General features: G+C 42.2%; 1 long non-coding RNA gene across 1 annotated transcript; it reads left to right on the top strand.

Moving 5' to 3' along the window:
- The first annotated feature begins 3370 nt into the window (after nt 1-3370).
- Nucleotides 3371-4282, top strand: LOC144785185 (uncharacterized). Its single transcript, XR_013601799.1, has 3 exons — nt 3371-3423; nt 3561-3621; nt 4070-4282. It is a non-coding gene; the product is annotated as an uncharacterized LOC144785185 (long non-coding RNA).
- Nucleotides 4283-17359: the final 13077 nt, after the last annotated feature.

The raw sequence follows: 17359 nt of genomic DNA, 5'->3' as shown, positions 1-17359 counted from the left end.
AGACTGCCCTACGCCTCTCTGAAAAAATCCAGATCGAAATACAGGTGACTGAAGCACAGATAAAAACTAGCATCACGGGATATAAAAAGAAACTAGATGATCTCAACAAAGAGATGAATGAATATAGGGACAACCTTACCCAACAAAAGGTACAGAAGTTCCAGAAGGATCTTAAACGCTTTTCCTTTGTAAAGGCCTATCCCTATTCTGATGCTGACTACAAAGCTTCCACAGGACCAGATCAAGACTCTGATGCATCCAGCAACACGTCCAACAGCTCCAGCAATAGTGGTAGTTCAGGGAATGGAAACCAAAGACAAAGACAAAGAGGAGGATTTAGAGGACATTATCAATGGCCACAATACAACCAACCTCCTTTCCCGACACCATTCATGCCAGATCAATCATTCCCCATGTATGGATGGCAACCACCATTCCAACCGCACTTCTTTCCACCCAGCCAGTACCGCCCTCCTTTTCAGAACAGAGGCAGGCGCGGCAGAGGTCGGAAGAGAACCGGAAACAATGTACAGTGGGAAGACGAGGACCCAGTGGGCAACAATACGAGGAGCAGAGCAGGAGTGAGCAAACCAGGACCAAGCAACAAGACGAACTAGTCACCAACCTTTCCTCAAGGAGTCTCACTACAACTGAAACTAAAGTGCTGAACAAGGGCCTGGGCTTTGTACCCACGAGACATTTGGACAAATTCAAACTACATTGCGAACTGGCCAATTTCTTTCGGAAATTGAAACTCAAAGCATTCTTTGAAAAACACCCTAGCAGTGAAAATGACGAAACACCCAACGAAACAGGCCTTAAAATTAAGTCAAAGTTCACACCACCTCCACACACTATCCCTGTGGAAATCCACACATTTGAACAGGCCGTGTTCAAAGACATTGAAGAAATGAGGGAACCCAGACAATTTGAAAACAATAGCAGGGCAGAATGCGACGCAATTTTGCAATTGAAGAATGACGCCTCAGTCATAATAAAACCAGCTGACAAGGCCGGTGGCCTTGTTGTCATGAATAAGAGTGATTATGACACTGAATGCAGGAGGCTACTCAGTGACATCAAGAGCTACCAACCCCTATCAAGAGATCCGACTGAGGAATTGAGAGCAGAAATTTTGGAACTCGTTGAGACAACTGAGGCCTCTGGTGCAATCTCTAAACAGGAAGCGGACTACCTCTGTAAAACGGAAGGGAAAATCCCGTATTTCTATACTTTGCCAAAGATGCACAAAGGTAAAATCCCACCGCCAGGAAGACCGATCGTGTCAGGGATCGGTTCACTCTTGGAACCCCTCTCTCGGTTTTGCGACTTTTTTCTGAAACCGATCGTACAAACTACCCCAACGTACCTCAGAGATACAAAAAACCTGCTGACACTCCTGAACAATGTACAAGTAGACGATGAAACCATCCTACTCAGTTTTGACATTGAGAGCCTTTATACGAGTATTCCTCAAGATGCCACCCTGGATGTCCTTAAAAGCGTTCTGGAAAATAACAGTTGGGAACACCAGACACCAAAGGCGTTTATCCTACAGTGTGCCATGCTCGCACTCAAAAGGAACTATTTTGAGTACGAAGGCTCCCTGTACCTCCAAATCGGTGGTACGTCTATGGGCAGTGTCTTTGCTCCTAGTATAGCCGGGCTATATGTCCATAACTTTGAAGAAAGGCACATCCTTACACAAGAGAACCCCTACAGAGATCACATCAAGTTTTGGCGTCGTTATATCGACGACGTCATGGTAATCTGGCAAGGTCCTGAGGAATCACTCAGAGACTTTACCATCTGGATTAATACTCGAGATCCACACCTCAAGTTCACTCACACGTTTGACAAACGACAGATGGTCTTTCTGGACATAGACATTAAGAAAGAGGGGCAGGAATTAACAACCAAAACACATTTTAAGCCCACTGCCAAGAACAATCTACTGAGGTACGAGAGTTTCCATCCCCGTCCACTCAGAGAAAACCTGCCATATGGCCAATATCTGAGACTACGGCGAAATTGCAGCAAACTATCAGATTATAAACTTCAAGCTAAAGACCTCACGTGCAAACTGAAACAACGTGGGTATCCAAACAGAATAATTGAGAAGTGCCAAAAAAGAGCAAGGAATCAGCCTCGTGATTCTCTACTTGAAGAAAACATGTCCCGGAATGATTCTATTCCCCTCACTTGTGTTACAACGTACAATTCCGTTTCAAACAATGTGAGCAAGAGCATCAAAAAACATTGGCAGATCCTCAGCACAGGCGCATTGAAATGGGACAAACCACTTTTTTCTTATAAAAAAGCACCAAGTCTAAAAGACAGCCTTGTCAACACAAGACCAAAGAATGCAACGATCATCTCTAACCCTAGCATTACTGAAATGTGGAACTTGCCACCAATTATTGGGCACTACAAATGTGGGGATTGCAGTGTATGCCATCTGACAGAGAACACGAAAACACTGAATCTTGAAGAAGGCAGAGTGTGGGAACAGCGTAAACACACGAATTGTAATAGCACCAACGTTGTGTACATGATCACATGCATCTGCGGAAAGAACTACGTTGGTATGACGACCAGAAAGGTCAAACAACGTATTTGTGAGCATCGTAGCACAATACGCTGCAGAAAAAATGCCACCAAGTTGACTGACCATTTCCTTGATGCGAATCACACTCCTAATGACATGAGATGGACTGTCATTGAGCAGATTCCAAACGGACCCAACTCTCACAAGATCCTACATGAGAAAGAACAACGTTGGGTGTACCGACTTTCCACTCATATCACGGGCCTTAATGATAATGTCCCTTGGGCCTCAATACTGTAAGCCTACCCACTACCCTTTGAGCAATATTCAGCCTACTCCTAACCATCTAATGAGTTGTCCATAAACATGACTGTAGCACTCTTGTAATTTTAACTAGTCATGGTCCGTTCTGGTTAGTATGACCACGCCTAAATCATAACATTGGTCTTCTGTCGGGGTCTTCTGGTAATATACACCCCAGTTCTATCTCAGAACCCCCCTTTAATATGGCTATCTAGGATGCGATTACCAATATTTCATCAGCCATTCAGGTCTTTGTACACAATTTCTGAAATACTCCTTATGATCTTTTAAGTATTTAATAATTTTGGAATTTTGGAATATTGTACCTCCTAGCCTGGGATTTACCCCAACTACCCAACACGAGATTCGATCTCTCGCCTTAACTGCAACCATTTGAGGCTATGCGGCCACCGTCCTAGTATCCCTGTCGGCCTTCCGCGCACGTGATCGCGGCTCAACCACGCCCATCACGGAAGCGCCGACACTCTATTTCACTCGCGCCTTCACCCAGCCCAGTACTAGCGGGGCGGTGCAGGCAGTAGGTTACAAACTGAATACCTCGGCAACTAACTGTGAGTAAAAGTACCCGTTTTCTTGCGGGCGTGTCTTTTTTTCAACTAGCGCCAAAAACGAACGCGCCCAGGACACGAGTTGGATGATATTCCTTACCCGCATTTATCTACCTCTTAATAATATCACTCTCTTTCAGAATACGTTTTAAAGAGGGTAACCTCCCCCGTCCCATGAAGTCCCTGAACACTCCATTGAGAGTGAGCCTTGGTTATATATACTTTCTGTCTGTCTTGTGTCTATGTTGTGTGTGCCTTACTTTGTGTTGTACAGTTTCTCTTTGACAATGCATGCACGATCGAATTGGATATAGTCTCGCACCAACTAGTCGGTATGCGAGGATGTAACACGCGGTGACCATTTTATGAACCACGTGTGAGTTGTGAATAGAGAAAATTACGATATTCCCTCTGTGTGAAAGTTGTGGGTAATCTACACTGTCCCACATTTCGCACCTGCACTTCCCTCCTCTAGAAGTATGCTGGAGTAGAGCCCAACACTGGTAACGCTAGACGTATGATGCTACCACTGAATTCACCATGTAACTGGGTGTGACAGCATGCTGACACAACGTTGAAGCACTGCACTACGTTACAGGCTTGTAAATATGCTCAATACTTTGACAAATGTCGGTATTTTCTTTTACAGGTTTTTTGATTTTTTAGCTCACCCAGTGTGGAGCGAGCTTACACCACGGGCGCATTTTCGCCATCCAGTGGTCCCATGTGGTAGGATTGGGTGCGTCTTTTAGGGGACGCAGACCGTCCACCACTTGGTTGTATGGTCCTGACGAAAACCTGGTTAACCTTAACCATTAAGGTTGAAACATGTAGACCTAACACATAGACCCTATTAATTATAGAGATACACAGGCTCATTGTTGCCCTATTTTATCTCGCCACGATTTTAATATTGTCCAGTTGCTTGCCAATAAAAAATCTTTATTTTACAAGTTCAAACCAGGACAATTTTTAACTCACTGATTTTTTTCATTTTTCACGCACCACCACTCACAACCTGCTCCACTGCAATCAGGTGTTGAAGCACACCCTGATGACGCTAGGTCATTAGGGTGGACCCCGATGATGAAGCATGTCATCACTAGGTGATGAGTGAGGGGTTTTTAAGAAAAAGAGTTTTCCTCTATTTTGTGAAAACCATCCACCGACACAGTGACTTGTGAATTCTCACTGGTGGTACTCCTTCATTTTTGTTTTTTCTACTATTGTATCCAGGGGTACAGGAGTACTCCCCGTTCACTCTGGTGAACATAACCCTTGCTCTCTCCATTGTTTCTGTGTATACTAATTAACAACCAGCAGTAAGGGTTCCAAGCCCGGCATGGTATATGATTCAAACCATTTCCCCCAAACATCAGGTCGTCAGTTTCTGAAAATACGTACATTTTGCTACAATGTAAAGACTTTTTCATTTTAGAATAGTTGGCGCCATTTTCCAAACCGAAGTATGTCATTTTCATGAATAAAACATGGTTGATCCAATACCCCAGCTTTACACTTTTAAGTGAATACGTTTGGCTGCCCAATATCATTATGGGGCATATGTATCAAGCCCTTTTCCCATTCGCAAATGGGCTGAATCTCAGAATCGGCCCGCTTGCAAATAGGAAAAGGCATTTTGGGATGTATCATCCCAAAAGGGCATCGCAAATTAGAGAATCACAAAATTTGCCATTTTCTATTTTGTGATTGCATTTAAGGAATCACAAATTGCGATTCCTTAAATGAAATGTAGGAAGCACAGGAAAATTGTGATTTGGCCTTAAGGAATCGCAAATTACCACCAACTTCAAGTTGGTGGTAATTTGCGATTTCTTTGAAAAATGCATTTTCTGCATTTTTCAAAGTGCCATGTGGGGCACATACATGCCCCTAGGGCATGTATGTGGCCCACATGTGCATACACATATATATTTCAGGGGTGCAACAGGGTGTCCTTTTGACACCCTGGCACACTTAAAATTGCATTCTCAATTTGCGATTCTCCAATTGCGAATCACAAATTGAGTATGTCTTCCCATTCGTTCCTATGGGTTTCCTAGACCCATAGGAATGAATGGGAAGGTATTCCTTAATTGCGATTCGCAATTTGCTAATCGCAATTAAGGAATGACAAGGAATGGCAAAATATTTGCCAATTTTTTATTACATACCATTTTACGATTCTCAAAAAGAGACTATCTAAAAATCGCTATTTGACAATCGCAATAATGGTATTTGATACATATGCCCCTGTGTCATTTTCATCAAGTGCTTTCAAGAATTACTCCTACACATGGACAGATTCTCACTTTCATGCTCATTCATCATCATCAAATACTAGAGCTGTCATTCATAAGGCAGGTTTTCCACTCTATGCTAGAGTTCTCAACCATCAGTGTGTAAGAGATTGACAGAATTGTGTCAAGAATGCACTCAATACTTTGAATATAGTCCACAACTATGCCAGTGATTGACGAAATGTTGTAACACTACACATACATGCCAAATATGGGCAAGCATTATACCAGGGACAGACAAGATGCTGTTAATAGTATCCCCAACATGGCACAGAGAGGTTGGAGGTATGTCATGAATAGCCAGGATTTTATTAAGAATGGTCCAGTATGACGAGGATAGGCATAATTTATGCCACGAATATCCCATTATGCAAATATAACCAGAATGCTTTCAAAAACTACCCAAATATGTCATGGATATCTCACAATTATGTGAAGTATGGGCCATTATTGCGCCGTGGATAGCAGGGCTGTTGGTGAGAATGCCCCCTTTTGTATAGAATAGGCCAAAATTATTCCATAAATAGCCAAAATGTTGTGAAAAATACACCCAACATGTCAAGCATGGGTAACTATTATGTCATGGATAAATTGCTGTTGTTAAAAATGATATTAATGTGCCCAGGTTAGGACACTGTTAAGCCAGGGACATCCAAACTATTGCAGGAAAGCCCCAAACCTCTCCACTGTGAACCACTACTACACCAAGGATAGTCGAAATGGGGTCAACAGTGCCTCCAATGTGTCAGTTATGAGTCAAGGATAGAGAACATGTTGCCTGAAATATCAATATCATGATTTTGGTGCTGTTGTTGGTATGGAGTCCAGATTGGGAGATGCCTAGAAGATGGCAGTTCTCCAGATGTTTTGTGAGTTGGAGGATGATGGCTTTTTCAAGGACTTTGGTAGGGAAAAGGAGCAGAGAGATGGGATGGTAGTTTTTGAGTTCTCTGTTGTCGGCGGGCAGCATATTGAGTATTGAGACCCAGAATTTGCTTAGTCCATCTCGTTCCCTGTTTGTGGCTGTGATGCAGTGAAGGAGCCTTCAATGTCAACGAGTTACTATCACTTATTGGTGCATGATGCCTTAGTAACACCTTAGAGTCTGCTTTTTCATTTTTTCCCCCTCCCCCCATCCCACACCCCACCTCAGGTGCTCCCCTCCAGCACCTAGCCCTGTGGCCCTGTACTACACCTTCACCTCCTCCCCACACTGGTCACTTGACACTAACCCCTCTCATAGAGGCGCCTTGTTGTTGCGCCCCTGGCCCCAAGACCCCCCTGTTCCTCACCTACCCCCCCCCCCACAATCATATCTAGTTACATCTAATATCTAATTTGGGCCTAGCTCGGCGCCAGCTGGTTAAGCATCTCGCGTGCCTCATCAACATCAGTAAACAAATAGAATTTGCCTTTGATCAATACTTTTAACTTTGCCTGCTGTGCCATTGAGGCTTGCACACCCTTGTCCTTAAATAATTGCAAAATCTTGACAAAATCTTTTCTCCGTCTGGCAGCGGCAGCCGACATATCGGAGAAAATCCGACATTTAGTAGTTGGATTAGCATGAAATTGTCTTTGCTTAAAGGCCTGAGATAGGATTGTTTCTTTGACACGGACATCAGCAAAGTTAACAATAATTGTCAGAGGAAACGGAGAATTAGAAAATGGACGAGCTGGAACTCGATGCGCACGTGTGATTGTTAAGTCTCCCTTGAACTCAGGGATTACCTCTCGAGAAAAGAAAAAAGTAATCCATTGCATCATATCCGAGCCTTCAATATTCTCCGGTACGCCCACTACTCGAAGGTTTGACCTTCTATTATAATGTTCTAACTCATCCAATTTAATTTCAAAGGCTTTCGAAGATTTGGATACAGTAGATACCTCTTTCTGTACAATAGACATATTGTCCTCTAACCCTGAAATTCTAGTCTCAGATTCTTGAAATCGAGTTGAAAAAGAAGCCATTGAATCTTCAATTTTATCCAGACGCTTACCAATTACTGCCAATTCCGCCTTTTGAAATTGCTTCATCTCTTATTTCCCCCAAGATCAGATTTAGCATATCTTTCACTGAAATTTGAAAGTCCCCAGTAGTCTTAGTGTCCATCTCCAGAATCGGACTCTGTGCCATTGTATGTGCCATAGCATCACCATTAGAATCTAATTTAGATTGTGGCAGGGTACTAGATAAGGCTGAGGGAACCACCGTAGAAGTACTGGTAGAAAAAGTGGGGACTTCATTATCACTCAAAAAAGCAGTTTTTATGTCTACAGACGGAGGGTCTATTAAGTTAACTAAATCGCTAGATGACGCCGTTTAGTCTGGACTTCCAAGATCTTTCAAGGGAGGGGTAACTGTTGGAGAGATTAAGGAGGTTGAGGCCCCTGGCCAGATTGCCCGAGCCCCGGCTGTGTTAGCAGTAATATGCACTGTGCCCTTTCGCTCAAATAGCGGAAATTGTTTAGATACCTTAGGAGTTCAAACTGTCAGGACATCTTTAGATACCTGTGGACCCTGTGCGGCTGCGGGAATCTCACCTTGAACCATTTCCGACGATTTTACTACTGAGCCCGACAAAGCCATGTCCATTCCACCCACGGGCAACTCTAATGCCTCCTTTCCCTCTGTAGTAATAGAGTTAGCAGGGTCCTGTTGGTGAACCTGTATCACGTTGTCGTTCGGGAGGTTGTCTTCACCCTCTCCAGAACTCTCCGAATTTTCGACAGAGGAGTTTTCTTTCTCCGTAGCAGATCCTGCCCGTTTAGCTTTCTCTGTTTTATCTTTCAATTGTTGACGTCGTATTATCGCCCTGGCTCTAGCCGTCAATTGCTTGCCCATAATCAGAGCCAATTCCCGCTGCACCAAAAATAAGTACACCAAGTATAGCAAGGTGATGTATTCTCACCTCGGAATCTCTGACCTTCAGTCTTCAGCCAGAAATAGGGTTGGTCCAGTAAACACCAAAAAGAGTCAGGTCGTCGAAAATGCTGGGAATTATAGTTTGTAGCGATTTCAATCACCGGCAGGACCCCCAGTTATTCAAAGCCCACACAATGGCTTCAACGCTAAACTATATAGCGGAAGCAGCGGGGCAGAACGATTTTCAATCAGAATTGGTCCAGTTAACCACAAAAAAAGCCAAATCGTTGGGAATGCTGGGACTTGTATTTTTACCCACACGCTCCACTGTATGGCTAAAGCGGCGGGGGTAGAGCGATTTCAATCACCTGCAGGACCCCCAGTTACCCGAAGTCACCACCTCTGAGTTGGTCAGTCATCAAATCTGAGATTCAAGCCTTTCAATCGGCTCCTAGGTGCTTGTTACTCCACTCCGGAATTGCAGTTTTCCAGAAACAAATCCTCAAGGATAGTTTAATGCCGCGGCTACAGTAGATGACGGCGCCTTCAAGCGCTTCTAAGATTTCAAGGTCTATTTTAAAGAAACGTCGCTCTCATATGAAAGCACGGCACGCGCCTTCCCCCCAAAAAAAGGGATTCAGGCAGAAGCGTTTCCTTCGTGGCTTCACTGTATCTGGACTCCGATATCAGGTGGCGCCAAATCACTACAACCTCGGGCAGTTGGAACATCCAGGCATTACGGCACTCCACAGCGCGTCTCAAATGCAACGCATATCCTCGCTACACCTCGATCAGTGTAGACACCGCAGGCACATCGGTAACGCCACCAGCGCCATCACCCTCGTGGAACAGAGTGAGGGGGAGGAGCAAGGAACAGGAAGCTCAGGAGCTACTTGGAGGCATGGAACTCCACCGTAGCAGGTCCTCCCGCTAAAGTGAAACAAAAAATGAAAAAACTGAAGTTCTTGTTGGATTTCGATGGAAAAATAAGTTGGCAAGATGTTTGTTTCAATGATTTATTAAAGATTTATATAAATGTCTATTGGGGGGCTTAGAGTGATTTCCTTTAATGTTAATGGGCTGAATAATCGGAAAAAAATTAGAGCTATTGAGCTATGGATTAAGTCAGAGCGACCAGCTGTTGTAATGTTGCAAGAAACCCATATTTCTGCAGCTAAAATGAATTCCTTTTCCATGTTTAAAACCTGGTCGTTGCATCGAGGGTTCTCATGCGCTCAAGAATCCAAAAGTGGGGTCGCTATCTTTATAAATCAGAATTTAGATGCAAATATTATCCAGTTTGAAGACGGAGGGACAGGGCGGTGGTGTTGGGCCACGTGCTTAATAAAAGATAGGAAGAGACCAATCACTTTTGTCAGCTCTTATGCCCCAGTGGAAGACCGTGCCCCAATCTATGAGGAGCTATTTCAATCTTTGCTGTTAGTTAGGGGGGACATAGTGATAGGTGGTGATTTTAATATCCTTATGGATATAAAATTAGACTCCACTGGTGCCTCGAGGAAACAATCTAAACCAAAATCAAAAAGGTCCATTATGCAGAATATATCTTTATTAGACCTCTGTGACCCATGGCGATCTAAATTTCCACAGAAAAAAGAATTTACTTGTTGGTCAGGGAAACATCGATCCTCCTCTCGTTTAGATTTTTTTCTGGCATCTAGGTTATTAAAATGTTCTTATCAAGTAAGTCTTCTAAGAGATGGATATTTAATAAAAGGTATCTGCAGTATAGTAATTGGATCTCTTTTTTAAAAATCGAAATTGTTGAGTTCATTGCTCGCAATTTAGATACAGCCCCACTGCATATTGTTTGGGACTCATTAAAAGCCTTTATTCGCGGTATCGTAATTAGTAAAGACGCAGAAGAATGGTGCACTATTAAACAAACTAAGACTTTACTTTATCAAAAAATCCACTCACTTACTCTGCTGCGACAATCTAATCCTTCTAGTGATGTACAAAAAAAATTAAATGAGGCCAAACGTGAACTTAATACATTTTCCTTTACACAGAGTGAATAGCAATTTTTGATAAAATCTCAAAGGATTTATGAGGAGAGTAATTTCTCTGGTAAACTCCTCGCATGGCAGGCAAAAGAGCAAGTCGCCGCAAATTTGATCCACTCTTTAAAGTTCCCTGTCACTCAAGTAGAAGTATCACAGGCGGATGCTATTGGCACTATTATCTTGTCCCATTATAAACAGATTTATAGTCAACAGCAAAAAATAGATCATTCCAGGCTCTTACATTTTTTATCTAGATATAATATGCCCTCTCTATCTCAAGTAGATAGTGATTCAATGATGCGCTTATTTTCTAAATCAGAATTAGAATTAGTGGTCAAGAATTTACCAATTGGTAAAGCTTGTGGTCCGGATGGCCTTCCAGCTGAATTTTTTAAGATTTTCTTTAGTGTTTTTTCTGATTTACTACTACAATTCTTTAATTATATGTTAATGGGTGGCCAAGTTTCAGACTCTTTTGGGGAGGGGACAGTTGTTAGTTTTCCGAAGAAAGGTAAAGATTCAAAAGACCCTAACTCATACAGGCCTATCACATTACTTAATACTGACTATAAGATCCTCACTAAGTTACTATCAATACGTTTTAATTCCATTGCAACGGATCTTATTCATTTAGATCAGAATGGTTTTGTGGCAGGCCGGCAGTTAGTTACCAATACTCATTTTTTCACGGAGGCTCTAGATTATTTTCAGATTAAAAAAATCCCGGCTTTAATTGTATTATTAGACGCAGAGAAAGCTTTTGATTTAGTGGTATGGACAACTTTATTTATTATTTTAAAACATTTCGGAATTCCTTCACAAATTATTAGTTTAATTCAAAATTTATACACGGGTGCCAGAGCCAACATAATTATTAATTCTGTTACGGTGGGCACAGTGTCGGTCCAACGGGGCACCAGGCAGGGTTGCCCCTTATCCCCTATTCTTTTTGCTTTTTTTATTGAACCGTTAGCCACAGCAATTCGTGAATCTGTAAATATCCCTCCACCGATTGTTTCTATGGCAAAAATTAAACTCTATGCCGATGATATTATGCTGATAATTAAGACGGATATCCAATCCCAGACTGCTGCTTTACAGCTTTTTGAAGAATTCGAGGCCTTGGGAGGTTACCGAATTATTAAAAAAAAGATGGAAATACTAGTTTGCGGTGGGGGGGAGGTGGATTTACATAATGATTTAGTTGGCTGTATTAATTCAAGTCCGAAACGGTATTTAGGGGTTATGTTTTCCACTTCGATTTCCGATTTAGCTATGTTGAATTTTGATCCACTTTTACGGAAGGTACAATCTTTGTTCACTAGATGGGACCCATTGCCATTTACTATTATGGGACGGGTGGCACTTATAAAGATGTCAATACTTCCACTGTTTAATTTTTTAATCTCAACTATCCCGTGTTTTTTGCCTAGTAGCTTTTTTTCAAAAGTAGAATCATTATTTTCAGGGTTTATTTGGGCAAAAAAACGCCCTAGGATAGCAATGAAGATACTTTATGCAGATACCGAATTGGGAGGCTTATCTGTACCTAATCTTAGAGACTACTATAGCGCATACTTTGCCCAATATTTAGAACGATTTAAATCCGGAATGCAGTGTCCAAAATAATTTATTAACTTCTTTTTTGAACAAATTTGCCAAGAGGTTCAAACCCCAGTTCTTTTACATATCCCTAAATCACCAAAACTTAGCCGGTATAAAATTATGTATTGGTTTTTTAAATGTCGTGACGTTTTTCTTATAAGGTATTCTCTCCCACAGTTCAATTCTAGAACTCCCCTAAGGAATGCTCTCATTTTCATGGGAATGAAAATTGGAGCGGATATTGCTTTTCAATGGGAACGGGCTGGGTTTTCTACCCTATCAGATTTTTTAAGAGAAGGGGTTTGGCTGGTAACAGGAGAGATGCAGCAGTTAATTTCAGGGAATTTTATGTTATTAGGTTCCTATATCTCGATTTTCAAAATACTGGAACAAGCTGAGCCAAGAATTATTGGTTCTCCTTGCCAGCTGTGGGATGAATTGTTTTTGATCCCCCAGATGAGGAAGCCAGGGGCATGGAAACGTTGTCTAGCTGAACATATTGAGTTAGATCTTGGTACGAAAGCCATAAAAAAATGGCAAGAACAGAAGAATCATGTTCTTACTATGAATACATGGAAAAGTATAAATAAGTTGAATTTTAGTGTCCTTCGAGGATCAAATTGGAGGAGAATGTTTTTTTTCAGTAAATGGCTCCTCTATCGTACTCCTGCTGCCATCTCTAAAATGTATGTTAATATTAGTGTCAACTGTTTTAGATGTCAGCAATATACTCCTGCTAATTGGTCTCACACTATAGCTCACTGTGTTAAAATTGTGCCTTTTTGGAACGAGATTTTCGAATATTTGCAAAAGTATTGTGGGATCCAGATTGTTTACAACGTCAAATTAATACTTTATGGTTATGATTCTGATCTTGGATTGTTAGAACAGATGGTAAAATTATTATTTATTGTAATGGCAGTAGCAAGGTCCCTGGTGCTTCAGAATTGGAAATTAATACAAGCTCCTTCGTTTAATACCTGGCTTCAGAAAATGAGAAATGTTAGAACAAGCGAACTGCGCTATGCACAGCGAACTGGTGGGACAAGGAAATTTGACAAAATTTGGAAATTGTATTTTGAGTAATATTGGACTTCTGTATTCTGTAAACTATGATTTTGTACTTTTTTTGTTGCCAAGGTATGTTATTTTTTCTATATACTAAAATTATGATACAAGAACTTCAATAATATATATATTTTTTAAACAAATCCTTATAGTCTGCTTTATTGGCCTCATCATGAAAACAGATGCCTACAACCTTGGGATTAGAATTAACTGTATTTAATTCAATGGGTCAAGGGGCTGTGCTAGCAATCTCATTCCGAATAGTTCCTTTTCCACTGTTATTAGCAAGAGTTTGATTCCCAAACATTTAGGTTGAAATGTGTGGCTGAGTAATTAAATGTATCCAGCTCACTTCAGGAATATTTGAGTTGTTTATGGTATAAGGGACACTACTTAAGCTATTTACCAGACTGTGGAAATCCTTTGAGTTTGATTTTCCGCTAAGAAATAAAGTTTTGATCCAAAAGGCCTGCTTCTTCATTCTGTTTTCGACCCAGAGCAGTTTCCTATAAGTTTTTCTAATATTTCATAGGTTGGTGAGTTTCTCTGAGTTATTAGTGCATTGCCTCGGTTTGCAAAGGCCTTATTCAGTATATTTTTTGCTAACAAACAAGTGGGCAAAATCTTTTCCCTCCTTGGTACTAGTAATGCTATTACAGGTCTATTAAGCCCGGGGCAGTTGTTAGATGCATATTTGCCTAACAGAAAGGTAATAAAAACGTACTAATTGCCAATGGGAGATAGCTTGTCATTATACGTAGATTCTAAAATCCATGTTGCTGTTGCTACTGTTCCTTTAGTCCACCTTAATTTCTTATAATTCATTGACTCCAAATTGCCTCGCAGATTGCTAATGTGGTCAACTTCTCAGTGAGTTTTTGTTTTGACCTTGTTTTCGGGTGAATGTAGACACTGATAAGTGATAAAGGTTTTTTTATTTTTTACGTGGTGCAAGGGTGCCTGTGTTATGGCCAGGATTGGTTTTGTACAGGAAGTGTCACCTTCCTGCACATAAACAATGCTTAGAGGCATTTTACTCTTTCTATGTGTAATGCAGAATGCACCACACATAGGAGGAGAAAAAAAGCTATTGCTCCTCATTAACAAGCATTAGAAATGCAATCGGGCTCGGATTTATTTGAGTTTGAGCTAATGGCATTGTAAATGCCAATGTATTGTTGCGATGTGTTATGGAGTGTGTTCATGTGGTGTGTACTGCCAGTGATCTCCTTGTGAGTGTGAGAATATTACACCGTTACTGCCTGTGATGTCCTTCTTGTGAGTGTGAGAAGCTTGCACCTCTGCTGCCTGTGGTCTCCTTGTGAGTGTAAGAAGCTTGCACTGCTGCTGCCTGTGATGTCCTTCTTGTGAGTGTAAGAAGCTTGCACTGCTGCTGCCTGTGATGTCGTTCTTGTGAGTGTGAGAAGCTTGCACCGCTGCTGCTTGTGATGTCCTTCTTGTGAGTGGGAGAAGCTTGTACCTACAGCTGCCTGTGGTATCCTTGTGAGTGCAAGAAGCTTGCACAGCTGCTGCCTGTGATGTCCTTCGTGTGAGTGTGAGAAGCTTGCACCGCTGCTGCCTGTGAGTATGAGAAGATTGCATTGTGCATCTCTGTGCTGTGCCTGTTCTTTGTAAGGGACTCTTGCTCTGTTGCTGCTGCTGCCTTGGCACAGTACCTGCTGTGAGTGTGTAAGGGAAGCTTGCACCACTGCTGCTTGTGATGTCGTTCTTGCGAGTGTGGGAAGCTTGCACCTCTGCTGCCTGTCGTCTCCTTGTGAGTGTAAGAAGCTTGCACTACTACTGCCTGTGTTGTCGTTCTTGTGAGTGTGAGAAGCTTGCACCGCTGCTGCTTGTGACGTCCTTCTTGTGAGTGGGAGAAGCTTGCACCTCAGCTGCCTGTGGTCTCCTTGTGAGTGTAAGAAGCTTGCACAGCTGCTGCCTGTGATGTCCTTCTTGTGAGTGTGAGAAGCTTGCACCGCTGCTGCCTGTGGTCTCCTTGTGAGTGTAAGAAGCTTGCACTGTTGCTGCCTGTGATGTCGTTCTTGTGAGTGTGAGAAGCTTGCACCGCTGCTGTTTGTGATGTCCTTCTTGTGAGTGTGAGAAGCTTGCACCGCTGCTGTTTGTGATGTCCTTCTTGTGAGTGGGAGAAGCTTGCAACTCAGCTGCCTGTGGTCTCCTTGTGAGTGTAAGAAGCTTGCACAGCTGCTGCCTGTGATGTCCTACTCACTACTCTACTCTACTCACTACTCACTACTCTGCACTCACTACTCACTACTCTACTCACTACTCTACTCACTATACTCACTACTCTGCACTCACTACTCACTACTCTAATCACTACTCTACTCACTACTCACTACTCTACTCACTACTCACTACTCACTACTCACTACTCTGCACTCTCTACTCACTACTCTACTCACTACTCACTACTCTACTCACTACTCACTACTCTACTCACTACTCTACTCACTACTCACTACTCTACTCACTACTCACAACTCTACTACTCTACTCACTACTCTACTACTCTACTCACTACTCTACTCACTACTCTACTACTCTACTCACTACTCACTACTCTACTCACTACTCACTACTCTACTCACTACTCAACTCACTACTCACTACTCTACTCACTACTCTACTCACTACTCACTACTCTACTCACTCTACTCACTACTCTACTCACTGCTCACTACTCTACTCACTACTCTACTCACTACTCACTACTACACTCACTACTCACTACTCTACTCACTACTCTACTCACTATACTCACTACTCTGCACTCACTACTCACTACTCTACTCACTACTCTACTCACTACTCACTACTCACTACTCACTACTCTGCACTCTCTACTCACTACTCTACTCACTACTCACTACTCTACTCACTACTCACTACTCTGCACTCACTACTCACCACTCTACTCACTACTCTACTCACTACTCACTACTCTACTCACTACTCTGCACTCACTACTCTACTCACTACTCTACTCACTACTCTACTACTCTACTCACTACTCTACTCACTACTCTACTACTCTACTCACTACTCTAGTCACGACTCTACTCACTACTCACTACTCTACTCACTACTCTACTCACTACTCACTACTCTGCACTCACTACTCTACTCACTACTCACTACTCTACTCACTACTCACTACTCACTACTCACTACTCTGCACTCTCTACTCACTACTCTACTCACTACTCACTACTCTACTCACTACTCACTACTCACTACTCTGCACTCACTACTCACCACTCTACTCACTACTCTACTCACTACTCACTACTCTACTCACTACTCTGCACTCACTACTCTACTCACTACTCTACTCACTACTCTACTACTCTACTCACTACTCTACTCACTACTCTACTACTCTACTCACTACTCTAGTCACGACTCTACTCACTACTCACTACTCTACTCACTACTCTACTCACTACTCACTACTCTGCACTCACTACTCTACTCACTACTCTACTCACTACTCTACTCACTACTCTACTCACTACTCACTACTCTACTCACTACTCTACTCACTACTCACTACTCTACTCACTACTCACTACTCTACTCACTACTCACTACTCTACTCACTACTCTACTCACTACTCACTACTACACTCACTACTCACTACTACACTCAGTACTCTACTCACTATACTCACTACTCTGCACTCACTACTCACTACTCTACTCACTACTCACTACTCACTACTCTACTCACTACTCACTACTCTGCACTCTCTACTCACTACTCTACTCACTACTCTACTCACTACTCTACTCACTACTCTGCACTCACTACTCACCACTCTACTCACTACTCTACTCACTACTCTACTCACTACTCACTACTCTACTCACTACTCAATACTCTACTCACTATATTCACTACTCTGCACTCACTACTCACTGCTCTACTCACTACTCTACTCACTACTCACTACTAACTACTCTACTCACTACTCTACTCACTACTCTACTCACTACTCTACTCACTACTCTACCCACTACTCACTACTCTACTCACTACTCACTATTACACT

This window comes from Lissotriton helveticus, chromosome 10 (assembly GCF_964261635.1).
Source record: "Lissotriton helveticus chromosome 10, aLisHel1.1, whole genome shotgun sequence".
In the NCBI taxonomy this organism is placed as follows: Eukaryota; Metazoa; Chordata; class Amphibia; order Caudata; family Salamandridae; genus Lissotriton; species Lissotriton helveticus.
Note: the sequence above shows the minus strand (reverse complement) of the source record. Positions and strands in the feature narration are given on the sequence as shown.